Raw genomic sequence first — 15765 nt, 5'->3', positions numbered from 1 at the left:
GTTACCAGGGTTTATCCCTCCTAGATCCAGGCGTTGATGCTGACCCCTCCAAGACCCAGGCGTTGATGCTGACCGCTCCTAGACCTCAAGCGTTGATGCTGATCCCTCCTAGAACCCAGGCGTTGGTGCTGACCCCTCCTAGACCCTAGGTGTTAGTGCTGACCCTTCCTAAATCCCAGGCGTTGGTGCTGACCCCTCCTAGACCCCCAGGTGTTGGTGGTAGTATTGTTATTATTAGATTTTTTCTTAACCGAATGAAACAAAGGCCAGATTCTATATTGCCTTCTACGTTGTTTCATATAATTTCGATTTATTTCATTGGATATTTTTTATGAACGTTCATGTCTTTCTCTCTTAATTCATGACCAGCGATTTCATCCGTTCTTTGTTGACGTTATTAAGTAAACTAATAGACGTAATCGCTGCTTACATTCTGATGTTGCCAAAATGACTTATGTCCTGCCTGCCTGCTAACCACATAGAGACACTTATGATTGCAAAAGTGTAAAAAAAAACTCAACTACAGTGTTCCTGTATAGTAATTTTCTTGGGTGTTACTTGGTGCTGTTTCCTCTTTCTTTATATCCAGAATGAGTCGGACCTCATATCCTGTTCTCCTCACATCCCCACTCTCACTTAACTTTTATCTCTTTTATTCTTTCTCAACCCTGCCTACTCACACCCCTTCCTTAATCCCTCCTTTCTTCCATAAATCCTCTCATTACGCCCCTAAAATCCTGTCGTTCCTCCACCTGCTACCGAGACAAAGAACCAGGAACTACAGTCTGGTTGCCCTCCCTCCCTTCCGTTCATCCTGATCCCCCTCTCGCCCATCCTGAATGTCTCTACCTTGGTTAACTTCCTCCCCCCCCCCTTATTGATTTTCCTCTCCCATCCTGATTCCTCCTTCTAACCACCTAAGACCCTTATCCATCACCTCTTAGCTCCCCCTCTCACCCTCTTCTGACTATTGCCTTCATGCCCCCCTTTCCCATCAATGACCCTCTCTCCCATCTTAGAACCCACCCCCATTCATTACCCCTTCCCATGTACTGTTGGCTCACCTCCCGAGTTTACCTCTTAGCGTTGCCAATGCTCTCTGTCCCTGAGGTGTGAATTCGAAGCATTCGTTAGTGAGCGTAAGGGAGAGAGGAGGGCTGTGTCAGGGGAGGTGTCTTTCTGTGGTGGGGAGACGGGATCCTGAGGGTGAGGAAGGAAAGTGTACAGTTGGGAAGGTTTACAATGCAGAATAACACTTTGCCAATACCGACGGGGTTTCTTCAGTTGAGTGTAAAAGTCTAGCGCTGGCCAGATGAAAATACTAAATTTACAATTTCATGATGGGGAGATGAATTCATTTTGTAAGTAAATTGCTCCTTTGCAAAAGGGGGCATTTATGAGCAAATGAATTATGGATATGCTTGAATCTAAATTTTGTAGAAGAAACGAAGTTTTGTTTAACGGTACCCCTTGACTACGAGATGGAACTTCCTCACCTGAATAAAATCGTCTAGCGGTAGCCTGAATAAAATAGTAATCAAAACAATCAAAACAAAAATAGTTGAGTTGGCAGCTGTCTGTTCTTGAATCAGCAAACCACATAATTAAGTTTTACCAAACACAAAATTACATCATCTTTGTGTTCCTTTTATGGTATTTTTATTACCAATGCATTTTGTCAGAAAAGGGAATTGAAATAATGATTTACACATGAACAAATTATTAGTGTAACGACAAGGTAACGAGGCCCTACTCTACCGCACGTAAATAATTTCACAACTTCCACACTATCTAAACCTTTGAAAATTAATTACTCTTTCCCTTGGTATAATCAAATTAGAAAGGGTCTACAATAAAATTTAACCGTGTTACTAACCATTACTGGACGACAGATGGTGTTAAATGTAGTCCTAATACTGCATGTTGTACCTTGAGTATTCTTTTATACTACCTTAAATGTGATGGCCAAAGCAACAATCCAACTAAATTGTCTCTGAAGATTAGCACAAGAGATAATATTCAGCCAAGGTTAGATAGACTAAAATTTTACCCAGACAATATAACATTATATATATATATATATATAAATATATATATATATAAATATATAAATATATATATATATATATATATATATATATATATATATATATATATATATATATATATATATATATATATATATATATATATATATATATATTTCATGTAAATCCACAATGAAAACGTGGATAAGATAAATCTTGATAAAATCACACGGGAAAATGGAAACAACGGAGTACCTTAGCTTTCGTCTTTATTCAAGACATCTTCAGAGGCAACTAGATTACATGGACAGAGAGAGGCTTAAATATACAGGGTGACCTAAAAACATGAGGTCAGGTCATAATGATGACATCCACTAATCCCCACACCAACACAACCGTAGAGGAGCTTAAGAGAAGGGTGGTGACGTGACTAGACAGGTCAGGTCAGAAAAAAGGGACCCACAAAATAACTGTCATACATCAAGATCAAAGGTTTTCAAAGCAGTTTTAACCTTGGGCCACTGACAAATAAATTTATGTAACATATTATCAGTTTTGAACTGACCATCACTAAGGTTTATTGATTTTAATTCCTTAATCAAACTAGCTTCAACCAGAAGTCTTTCTGTGACACAAGATGATTTGAATACTTCTAAGCTTTTTTCCCAAGCAATGGGGTGATTATTATTCCTAACATGAACGAACAAGGCACTGCTTTCAGATGCAGTTCTGATATTATACTTATGTTGTTTGATTCTGAGCTGCAGTGTTTTTCCTGTCTGACCTACATAATTACAATTACATTGGCTACATGGAATACAATAAACACTTCCATTTACATTCAAACTTGGGCTATTCCTTATTAACATATTGGTAATGGTTGAGTCATACTTGAAAACAACATTAATATTTAGAAGCTTGAGGGACCGAACTAAAGGGACAAATTCATCACGATAGGGCAGAGTCAAAATATTCTTAAGTGTAGGAACTTGTCTGGTTGAGAGGAATGAAAGGATTTTTTAGCCCTTTTAAAGCAACGATCAACAAACACAGAAGGGTACCCAAGTTTCTGTGCAATAGAACGAATGTGTTTAAATTCATCGTCAATAAATTCAGAGTCACAAATACGCAGACATCTTAAAACATAACAGAAAAAACTGACATTTTGGTAGACTCAAGGTGATTCGATAAAAAGTGAATGAAACTGTCTACCATTTTCCCGTGTGGGCTTTCTATATATATATATATATATATATATATATATATATATATATATATATATATATATATATATATATATATATATATATATATATATATATACATATATGCAAGAAAATCACTGTAGGTGCGCGTGATCCAGGTATATGCTGATAACCACAAGGAAAGAAGAAAACACGAAGTTCCCAAGCGCTTTCGTGTAATTCACATCTTCAGGGGTGAGTACAGACTAAATAGAAATACAAACCAAGGTGTATATATACAGAGGAGGGTGAGACCAGGTCCACAATGGTCAGGTATTAGGTAATGACCCTACTAATCTTTAAATAGCACACAACGGTTGGTGGTCAGGTCAGATGGTAAGGTGACCCGACCTTCTCACCTGGTTACAAATCTTCTTAATTACAAAATTGTCCAGTTTGTACATGCCATTACTCAAATTCATGTTGAATGCTTCGGTATGTTTAATAAGACTAGATTCTATGATGTTCCTACTATCAATTGAATTACAAGGTAATATTGAGGAGGCATTATCCCAGTCAATGCAATGCTTGTTATCCCTCAAATGAACAAACAGAGCATTGGATTCCTGGCCTGTCCTAACACTGTATTTGTGTTGTTTAATTCTAGTTGCAAGATCTTTACCTGTCTGGCCTAAGTAAAACATATTACATTCCTTGCAAGGAACTTTATAAATGCAACCAATTGTGTTGTTGGGGGAGTTCTTGATTAACATTTGTTTAACAGTGCATGAGTTTTTAAATGCCACATTGACGTTCCAGGTTTTTAGTTGTGAAGGAATGTGTGAGAAAGTTTTGTGAAATGGTAATATTAAGATATTCTTACGGTCATGGGTGGGCTTGGGATCAGTTCTATAAAAAGTTTTCTTAGTAATGTTTAGGCATTTGTCTATGAAATATCTAGGGTATTTAAGGTTTGAGCCAATATTATATATATATTTGTATTCCTCATCAATGAATTCCGGACTGCAAATTCTCAAAGCACGTGAAAACATTGTTGAAAATACTGACTGTTTGACTTTATTATGGTGGGCAGAATAATAATGAATGTATGAACACACATTAGTTGGTTTTCTATAAATACTGAACTTAAAAGTGTTACCTATTCTGTGTATCAGACAGTCTAGGAATGGCAATTTACAGTCTTGCTCTAATTCCCCAGTGAATTTGATCGAGGGGGCTTAGTTGTTAAGTTGTGTCAGGAAAGCTTTTAGGTCCTCATTACATGGCCAGAGACATAATACATCATCAACATATCTAAACCAGACTGCTGAAGGTGGTAAAATATTACTTAATGGTTTCTTTTCAAAGAATTCCATATATAGGTTGCTTATTACAGGTGAGAGTGGATTACCCATTGCCATACCAAATTTTTGAGCATAATATTCTCCATTGAATTCAAATTTGCAATCCTTAATACATAGTTTGATGAGTTCGATAATATTAGCTTGAGACAGATGTGATCTGGACCCCTGGACGACAGTGGTTTTATTCAATTACAACCTCAGATGGCTAGCTGGTGATCATTCTTCCAATACGTCTTATGCACAGAAGAAATTAACAATTCTTAGTTCGGAGATAGATATCCCCACATCACACCAAAACTAAATTCCTTACTTACTAGTTATTCAGGAGGTACATTCTAATTCACTTACTTTGTCAGCTAGCCTGAATTACTAGGTACGCAGGTTTTAATCAACTTAAAAATCTATAACTATTTTAATTAATTTTATTTACATTTATATTTGCAAGTATCGCGTTACTTTTCGCGACATGTATCACATGCTAAGTCTTACTCCCCAAGTGTGGAAATTATCAGAAATCATAAGAAAATAGTTTTCTCTTAAAATATCAGAATATAAATATGAGAGATTAAAAAAAAATAGTGATTCTTCGCATATGTGTCCACTAGCCAAGCAGCTACCTTGCAACAAACTGACCCTAGGCCTCAGTTGCAAGGTTCGAGTGAACAGACTATAGTGTAGGTTAGGTTAAGTTTGTTTAGGTAAAGTTTGGGAGAATTATTTTTTTATCTTTATTATATACTCCAGCCAAGCATGCTTCATGGTAAACTATATCATATGTTTACTCGTTGCTACGATAAAAATATACACTACCAATTTATTTAAAATCAAAACAAAATTTGTCGCAGACCTCAAATTAAATATTTTATGAAACTTTCAGGTATAAATATCAAATTTATAAATATACATATACATATACTGTACAGTGGTAAGATTGTGAACTATCCACGAGACAGCGTAGTAACCGCAAAATAAACCACTGAGCTACACTCTTCTTCCCTATCCCCCATTACCATCTCTTAGTGAAAAATGGTTGTTCTTCATAATTTACAGAACATAATTAATACGGTGTTGTGCAATAATATGAAGAAAATGTATTAGGTGACTTTTTTCTTGAAGCAATTTCCGATTTAAATACACACACAAGTACACTTTTTTCCACCTTCATTTATCCACACCAGAAATGTTTTTACGTGGCCGTGTTGTTCGTCATGTTCGCTTCATTAGGTTCTCTGCCAGGAGGGATTGCTCATGTGTGTGGCAGCCGGCGACACTCACCCGCTGGGCTGGCAGGTGTACTGCACACACACGATCAAAAAAGTATCTGAGCACTTTCGCCCGAAACAATCTGACATTTCCTGTTTTATCCATAGTTACATACTAAGTATTGTTATTATATGCACATTCAGAAGAAAATATATTAATTTTGCAAACAATGTGTAGCGTGGTTCATGGTGGTGGTTACGTTGGGACATACTTTTTTTTATCATGTGTACACACAACCAGGGTTTGATGGCTCACACACTTCACTTTGTGCGGATGTGACGTTCAGCACCGGATTATTATTTTTTTTTATGGTTATACCAAGCAAGCTTACACCTTTTTATTTGTGATTTATGTGAGGACAGGGCGACTTGTGCTAGTTACGATGGATGTGTTGATTTGGATGTATAAAAGGGAGATGTGAAAGTTGTTGATTTTTTATGATTTTATCTATGTATTCTTTTCTTTTTCATTCAGTAATTACTCTTGTTATCGTTTTGTTGCTTAGTTATGTTAACTAGGTTCTGTAATTACCAACGGAGACTTTAGCTCTGTATAAGTTTAACACACATACAATCGAAATGTTTAGGGTGAATGATAACAGTTGTTTGATAATATTTGTACTAACAAGTCAGTTTTAGCAAATGTTTAGCGACAGTGATAATATAATTAGTGTCGCAATTCATTTGTATCTTTTAGCTTAAAAATTTCCTGTCACTGTAAGTCTCTGTACTACTTGCCCTTCCGTCATCAACGAATGGTAGGATTTTTTTGCCTATCACATTATATTACGTTACGTCTAACATTGTATAAACACATAAGGTGTAATAAATAGGCGTGCATCATTCAAATACACTCCGTACTTTCACACATGGTGTTCTTCGTACATAACACAAACTCCATACGTTAAAAACATTCTGCTTAAATACCATCAACCACTGGCGAGGAAAGACGCGGTCTTGGTGAATAGATTTGTAGATCCACAATGGAAACGTGGACAAAATAAATCTCGATAAAACCACACAGGAAAAGGGAAACAATGGAGCACCTTAGCTTTCGTCTTTATTCAAGACATCTTCAGAGGCAACTGTTTCCCTTTTCCTGTGTGGTAAAACGTTACTCTGATCGCCTAAGAGGCACGAGTAGTCCCCAATTGAAGGTTCACGGCGCCAAAAGCTCGATGAACAGGCTTTGTGTGAAATATAACAAAGTCTATGACTGCTTTTAGTGTCCTGGTGGTCTAGAGGTAACGTTCCCTGGTCACACACATAAGATCGTGGGTTCCAGTCCAGGCGGGGTGAGGTTGTTGATTTTATATATATACTGTATATATATATGTACATATATATATATATATATATATATATATATATATATATATATATATATATATATATATATATATATATATATATATATATATATATATATATATATATATATATATATATATATATATATATATCACTGTAGGTGCGCGTGATCTAGGTATATATATATATATATATATATATATATATATATATATATATATATATATATATATATATATATAGATATATAATTTGGCATTTAATCACAGTGCTCAGTGTAAAATAGTAATGCAAAACAGTGTTTGTGTTGATAAGTGGCATATCATTCGTGATTTTGTATATCAATTTCTTAGTGAAAGTGACAAAGTCCAAAAAAGGAAGTTAACTGCTAATTAAATGCTCTCTTTGACGAGAGTTACTGGTCTAAACAGGAAGATCCAAATTTGTTCATAAACTTATCATCTTATGATCTACAGACAAATGAGAAACTTGTGTTTGGTTTCGTTAGGAAGTTTTCCATCACTCAACGGTGCGTTAATCCACTTACTATTGCTAAAGGTATAATCAACCTGGAAAAGAATAAGTCGATAGATGTTACAAATGAAGATATTTCCATAGCTAAAGGTTGTATACATAGTGATTTACGTAAGAAAATTGTTTCAAACATATATATATATATATATATATATATATATATATATATATATATATATATATATATATATATATATATATATATATATATATATATATATATATATTGTATATTGTTATGCATGGCGTAATGTAATAGGTGCGTTGTGCTGTGCAGTGAAATATATTTTAGGCATGTTACCCACAAGTTATGTAAATATAATTTCGTATAATGATGTGTTTGATACATTAACAATATTGTTCTGTATGTATGTAGGTATTTTTGCAGCTTAATGTGGGAGTTCATTAATATTAGTTTTAGGTTGGTAGTTACCTGGAGTATGGAGAGGAAGTTCAATTCTGGTCACCTTATTCAGAATGGATATAGAATCCTTGGAAAGAATTCAGAGGAGAATGACAAGACTAATCCCGGGCATTAGGAACCTTGAGTACAGAGACAGGTTAAAGCATCTTAATTTGCACTCCCTCGAGAGACATAGAGTGAGAGGCGATATGATAGAGGTGTATAAATGGAAGTCAGGGCTGAACAAAGGGGACATTGCAAAGGTGCTCCAACAATCCAACCAGGAGCGAACTCGGAAAAATGGTTTTAAATTAGACAAATTTAGATTTCGGCGTGAAATAGGTAAACACTGGTTTGGAAACAGAGTATTGGATGAATGGAACAAGTTACCAAATATCATCATTAACTCGAATACGCTGGATAGCTTCATACATAGGTTGGATGCTCATATGAGCAATAGGGGTTGGGTGTAAATGGGACTGCCCAGTATGGGCCAATAGGCCCGCTGCAGTTTCCTCCATTCTTATGTTCTTATGTCAGTCACTGGCTGGCCTTGGGAGTAGGAGGACGTCTCAGTTTGTCAGTGGTGGATACCTTTTCAAATAGAGTTTAGTTGATTATTATCTATTCAGTGCTGCTCTGTTATTATTATTTATTTTGTGTAAAGTGTAATCAACGGCTATTACAAAGTAGTTCATGGTTATTTACTGTGCATATATTAGTAGTTTATTAAGGATTATGCTTAATCTTTATTTCTTTGTTTTAATTTATCTTATGGCACCTACACACTTATTATTGATTGCTTTTGTGTCCTTGTGGCATGGTCTGTAGCGTTCCCTGGTCACAGGCATAAGGGTCTTGGCTTCGAGTCCTGTCTGGTGAGGTCGTTGATTATATGTTCAAGTCCGCTTGTTATATGTACTAAAATGAAGTGTATATATATATATATATATTTCATTTTTTTTAGTCCATATAACATGCGGACTTTGAACATATAATCAACGACCTCATCAGCCATGATTCGAACCCTCGACCTACTGGGTGGGACTAGAGAACGCTACTGACCAACCCACAAGGACACTAAAAGCAGTCCTAGGCTCTGTTATATTTCACACAAATCCTGTTCATCGAGCTGATGGCGCCGTGAACCTCATTGGGAACTGCCCGTGCCTCGCATGTGGTGTCAGTAGCATTTTACCGAATCCAGCTGGTATGAAACACGAGGTACCACGTATATACTTCATTTTTTTTAGTCCATATAACACGCGGACTTTGAACATATAATCAACGACCTCACCAGCCAGGATTCGAACCCTCGACCTACTGGGTGGGACTAGGGAACGCTACCGACCAACCCACAAGGACACTAAAAGCAGTCCTAGGCTCTGTTATATTTCACACAAAGCCTGTTCATCGAGCTGATGGCGCCGTGAACCTCATTGGGAACTGCCCGTGCCTGGTATGTGGTGTCAGTAGCATTTTACCGAATCCAGCTGGTATGAAACACGAGGTACCATGTATATACTTCATTATATGTTCAAAGTCCGCGTGTTATATGGACTAAAAAAAAAAATGAAGTATATACGTGGTACCTCGTGTTTCATACCAGCTGGATTCGGTAAAATGCTACTGACACCACATACGAGGCACGGGCAGTTCCCAATGAGGTTCTCGGCGCCATCAGCTCGATGAACAGGCTTTGTGTGAAATATAACAGAGCCTAGGACTGCTTTTAGTGTCCTTGTGGGTTGGTCGGTAGCGTTCCCTAGTCCCACCCAGTAGGTCGAGGGTTCGAATCCTGGCTGGTGAGGTCGTTGAATATATATATATATATATATATAATATATATATATATATATATATATATATATATATATATATATATATATATATATATATATATATATTGTTACGACCGTGTCGTATTTTTTCTTTTTTTTATATATAACATGCTCCCATGTTCCATATTATTCCTGTAATGATGTGTTAAATTTACTATTATATATTCTAGTCACCTTACCCTGTGCTGTTAAGGTTTTAACTGTCATTATTTGTTCAAGCCCATCGTATTTCTTTATTTTGTATTGTAACCAGCATTCTTTGTTCTCTAACGACCATCTGCATCGTTAAACGACCCACCGGCTGGTCGCGTGGCGAGAGCCGACCTTATATATAGGACCCACCAACTGACTTGAGTCAGTTCAGTCCTCTTGTCATACAGTCCACATCCTTTGAGTAACACTTGTTACTTATATTTAATTTATTTGTGTTTTTCCTGTCGCCACCAATGTGGTATATCTATGTGAGTACCTATTTATGTCTCTGTTTGTGTCCATCAGTATTTGCTTAGTTGTATTCAAGTAATTCAGTGTTGTTTCACGTTAGTTAATTTCAGTGATAGTTTTTATATGTTTATGCAGTGTTAACGTAATCCAATGCTTTATTTTTATTCTTTCGATGTTTCGATGTTTTGTATCACTTGTGTCTTAAAAGTTTCGATGGTGAATCAATTTGTTGTGACAGCCTACGAGGCTCTTTATTGTGTTAATATTTAATCAATTAAATTCTTAAAGGTTTACTTTATTTATTTTTATTCTCTTTTAATTTACTTCACTTTTTGTTTGGTTACGCCTAGAACCTGGATATTTAAGTAAATTAAGAGACGGCGTAACAATATATATATATATATATATATATATATATATATATATATATATATATATATATATATATATATATATATATATATATATATATATATATATATATATATGTAAGATGATGTAACCAGGAACTAATCACAAGGGTTGATTAGCTCTTGGTGATGAACGCTGTATGTCCCCTTCTGGGGCGACGTGAAGTAAGATTGGCTAACTGGCCGATGATATGTTGTTAGATATGGCTGTAATAGTGTCGTGGAGAAAACTCATCTCTGTCATAGAATTTATAGTAAACTAAACTAGAAATTATAAAAATACTGTTTCCATATATGAGTAAATTGACATGATTTCTAGAAAACCTTAAAGTTTCTACAATATTAGGAAACTTGGCCAGTTAAAATGGCGTCTCAGTATAAAATTTATGGTCCTTCTTAACGTTGTTTTTGTGTGTTTTGACTTAAGGCAACCAGTTAAAGCATTCTTAACCTGAGAGTTACAATCATTTTAACTCTCGATCCCGAAACACCTTCACTCACAAGCCAAGACAAGGAAGAAAATTATTATCTGTATCTTGAAGTATTATCAAGAGATATAATTATACGATATTACCTGTAAATCAAAGTATATTACTCAGTAAGTCGAGGTGTAAGACAATCCATTAAGCGGAGGTGCTCATAAATGTTCGACACTTATCATCATGACAACCCAAGTACTGCTATTGACCTTTGAGAGACGACACTGAATGTGAAATATACATCTAATCATTCTCTCTGGGCAGTCAAATTAAGGCTCGGACAGGTAATTCTTGCTTCAGTCACATCTTAAAGGAGTTTATTACTGAACTTTGCATGCAATAAAAGTCGCTGGTATATAAACGACAGTCAATAACGAGAACATACTGAGTTGGACATAATCAATATGAGGTGGAAAAAAAAGGCAAACAGTTCTTTTATTTCACATTGATCTTGTTTATTCAGCTTTTGGATAATAATTTTTTCATATGCCCACAAAACTAATGTAACAATCAAACATTCCAAAGGGGCGAAAATAAGAACTTAAGAATGGGGGAAACTGCAGTAGGCCTACTGGCACAGACTAGGAACAATCACTAAAGTAAAAAGTAAAATAGGAAAGCTTATTGCATATAGGTTGTCGATATTTGTCTTAGTGAAATATGACCCCAGTAACTATTGAAATCATAAAAGGGTTAGATTTTTTAATATGTTGAAGAAGGACGATATAAATATTCACAAGTGGCTTACATAATGGTATTGCAACTTGGTCTTATATCAACACTTTTATATGGATGTGAATCATCGACGACTTGTAGCCGTCACATTAAATTACTGAAAGCATTCCACATTAAATGTTTGCAACACATTCTTGGGACCACATGGTGTGACCGTGTGCCATAAACAGAGATTCTTAAGATAAATGGATAAAAGCATAAAAGCAACTGTATTCCAACACGTCAGACGAATGCCTGAGGAGCGCTTGCCACGAAAGATTCTATACAGCTAATTGCATGAGAGTCGACGTTTTTCTGGTGGCCCGAAGAAACACTACAAAGACCAGATGAAGAAAGACATGAAGAAATACAACATGAATCCATCTAACTTGGAAAACCTTTTCGTTATCGTCCCCTATGGAGGATGCGCTGTCATGAGGGAGTATAGCACTTTGAAAACCGAAGAACACGTCTACTTTGTTAACAACGTCAAAGAGGCATGCGTGTGTGGCTGTGCCTCCGCCCTCAAACCTAGACTATACAGTACTGAGTACATGCCCTTTTTGTAATAAGCAGTGTGCGCCAAGGATTGGCGTCTGCAGCCATCGTTGGACTCAACAATAAACCAGAAGAGGAAATCATCATCGGACGCCATGAACTACCATAAGCAAATTAAATAAAGCAACTTGATCTGCCTAGTAAGTTAAGTTGGTTTCGTTTAGGTTTGTGAGGTTAGGTTAGTCAGAATAGCTTAGCTTAGGTTAGTTAGCTTGGTTAAGTTGATTAAGTCAAGTTAGGTTTTGTATCCTCCAAGTCGTAGCTGTTCCGAAATAGCAACATTCCCTATCCTCTGTCTAAATATCATAGAAATGGATATGAGAAATTTATGCTCACACGCACACACAATCATATATATTCATGTGAGTAATAATAATTAACGGTTTATTGAAAAAGTTCTGCAGTTCAAAGGCTGAAAATATACATTGGACAAAAATGACTTATTACATTCAATGACATGGGGTGGGTGGGTCGTTTAACAAAAGCTTTCATTACTGAAAGGAGAAAGAACATGAATTTAACAAACAAATTCTTATAGTTTACAGTTGATGGCCCGGGCTGGTTATGGAGACATCGGGTGGTGTGGTGTTCATGTGGTGTAGTAACTAGTCCTCGTGTGTTGATATGAAGGACCTCACGTGGTCATGGGACACCGTATGGTGTGGGGTGGTGTCACAGTACCTCACTCTGCTGGGTGGTGTTGTGTTATCTCGTTATCAGGTGTGAAGCCGACCCACTGTTGTTCCCATGGTGGACTGATTAGCACCTCCTGGTCAGAAGATGGTGGACGGTTCCCAGGGGTGCTTATGTCAATGGTGGGTCACTGGTACTGTCTGGTGCTGAATTCACTGGCTTAAACACTGTTCATCACTGTTCAACACTGATTCCACTTCTTTCCGAAACAAAATTGTCTCTTTTGATTATGATGATATCCCGGTGGTGAGGATGGATCGGGGAGAGGGACTCGAGGAGTGGGGCCGAACATGGCCAAGGGGGGGGCTGCTGCTCAGCAGCGCCTGGTAGGTCTTGACTCTCAGGTGGTCAAGGATGTAGTGTGGTGTTGCATACGTGAAAATTTAAAAATCATTGACTTTTATGATCACTGCTTCACCAAACACGAACTTTCCTCACAGGAAGTGTAGCGTTACAGACAGTCATTTTTCTCCACATTTACAGTAACCTGGCCGAGCCAGGCTCGACACGCCCTATTGCCTTACTGTGCCTTGTGCCAGACGCTCTATAAGAGGTGGCCAGGTCTCACTGTTTAAGTCTGGTTGGTGACACTGGCACTGTTTCGCCACCACCGCCACACATTCCCCGCCGTCTGGCTGTCCATGTATTTCACAGCAATAAACTTGCATGTCGCATTGTTCTTGCACTGAGGTACTGTAAGTGTACCTGGTCTTACTGAACAAAAATATTGGAATAAAAGTATATATATTTATATATATACATATATATATATATATATATATATATATATATATATATATATATATATATATATATATATATATATATATATATATATATATATATATATATATATAACCACAAGGAAAGAAGAAAACACAAAGTTCCCAGTGTAATTCACATCTTCAGGGGTGAATTACACGAAACTTCTTTCTGATTATCAACATTCACCTTCAGTGATTTACTTGCATATATATATATATATATATATATATATATATATATATATATATATATATATATATATATATATATATATATATATATATATATATATATATATATATATATATATATTGATACCCACAAGTTTCAGGTTTGGTGCTTATGACAAATATTCATAACAACTCAAACAAAGAACAACAAAAACATAAAATATACGACCACGTTTTCAAAATTTAACTGACAAATGTAAACTCCAGCCATATGTACCTGGTATAGTCTGGTTGATGATAGCGTCACCTTAGGCATTAACGCTTGGTATTTCATCTTAATGAGGGAATTTATATCTCGTACATCACTTATTTTTGCATAAAAAAATTATGAAACAAGCAACCTCTAGTCCAAAATATAATACAAATATATAAGGGGCCTTACGATAGGTGAGAGAATTCGCTATACTTTTATAATTAGAAAAACAAACAAATAAAAGTGAAGAAAACTGCAGTAAGCTTATTGACCCATACTAGGTAGCCTTGCTTACACCCAACCCGTATCACTCATAATACAGTAAATATCCAACTTATATATGAAACTTCCTAGCGAATTCGAATTAATGATGGTGTTCGGTAACTTTTTCCAGTCATCCACAACTTTATTTCCAGACCATTGTTTACCTAATTCTCATCTGTCTAATTTTGTGTAATTCAAAATCAATGATAAAGTGTTCGCTCCTGTTTTAATAGTTTAAGTACCTTAGTCATAACAACTTATTTAACCCCATCTTCTATTAAGCAATTTGATCATATATTATCGGCCAGCAATCTACGTCTCTTCAGGGAATGTAATGTCAGTTTTCTTAATTTGCCTCTATACTGAAGGTTCCTTCTGCGCGGGATTGACTTTTTCATTTTCCGAATGCTTTTGAGGGAATCATATCCACCCTAGAGTACAGTGACCAAAACTGAACGCCTAGGCATGAACCTCAGTACTTTGTTAATATTTTTTTTATACATAAGCCACATTTTTGTCTCGGTTTTAGGTCCAAATTATCATTACTTCTAAATCTTTTTCACGTTGTTCAGCTGATAGTTTGTTTCCGTTTCCGTCCCCTAGCCTTAAAATTTTACATTTCTTCACGTTAAATTGCATCTGCCATTTTTCAGTCCATACTAAAAAAAATCATGTCTTCTTGTAATTTTTTTAATCCTCATCGAAATTAATTATTCGCCCTAATTTTGTGTAGTCAGCAAATTGACTTAGGATGTCAATTCTTGCATCTATGTCATTAATGTATATAAAAAATGTTGAAGGTCCGAGGTTAGGACGTTACCCCAGTGGAATTTTGTACAATTTATGCAGGCTCTTGTTTCCTGCCGGTTAATTATGCACTAATACAATTTACAATATCTCATCCATTGCCATGTGCCTCCACTTTCCATATTAATCTTTCGTGGGAGAGTCGGTCGAAGGCTTTGCTAAAGTATACCACATCACATTTGTGACCATCTTTTACAGACCCGAAAACGCTTAAAAAGAATGATGATAAATTTGTCAGATAATGACGCCCTCTGTAAAAGGCATGCTGAAAGTCACTAATAA

The sequence above is a fragment of the Homarus americanus genome, unplaced genomic scaffold (genome assembly GCF_018991925.1).
Source record: "Homarus americanus isolate GMGI-L3 unplaced genomic scaffold, GMGI_Hamer_2.0 scaffold22250, whole genome shotgun sequence".
In the NCBI taxonomy this organism is placed as follows: domain Eukaryota; kingdom Metazoa; phylum Arthropoda; class Malacostraca; order Decapoda; family Nephropidae; genus Homarus; species Homarus americanus.
Note: the sequence above shows the minus strand (reverse complement) of the source record.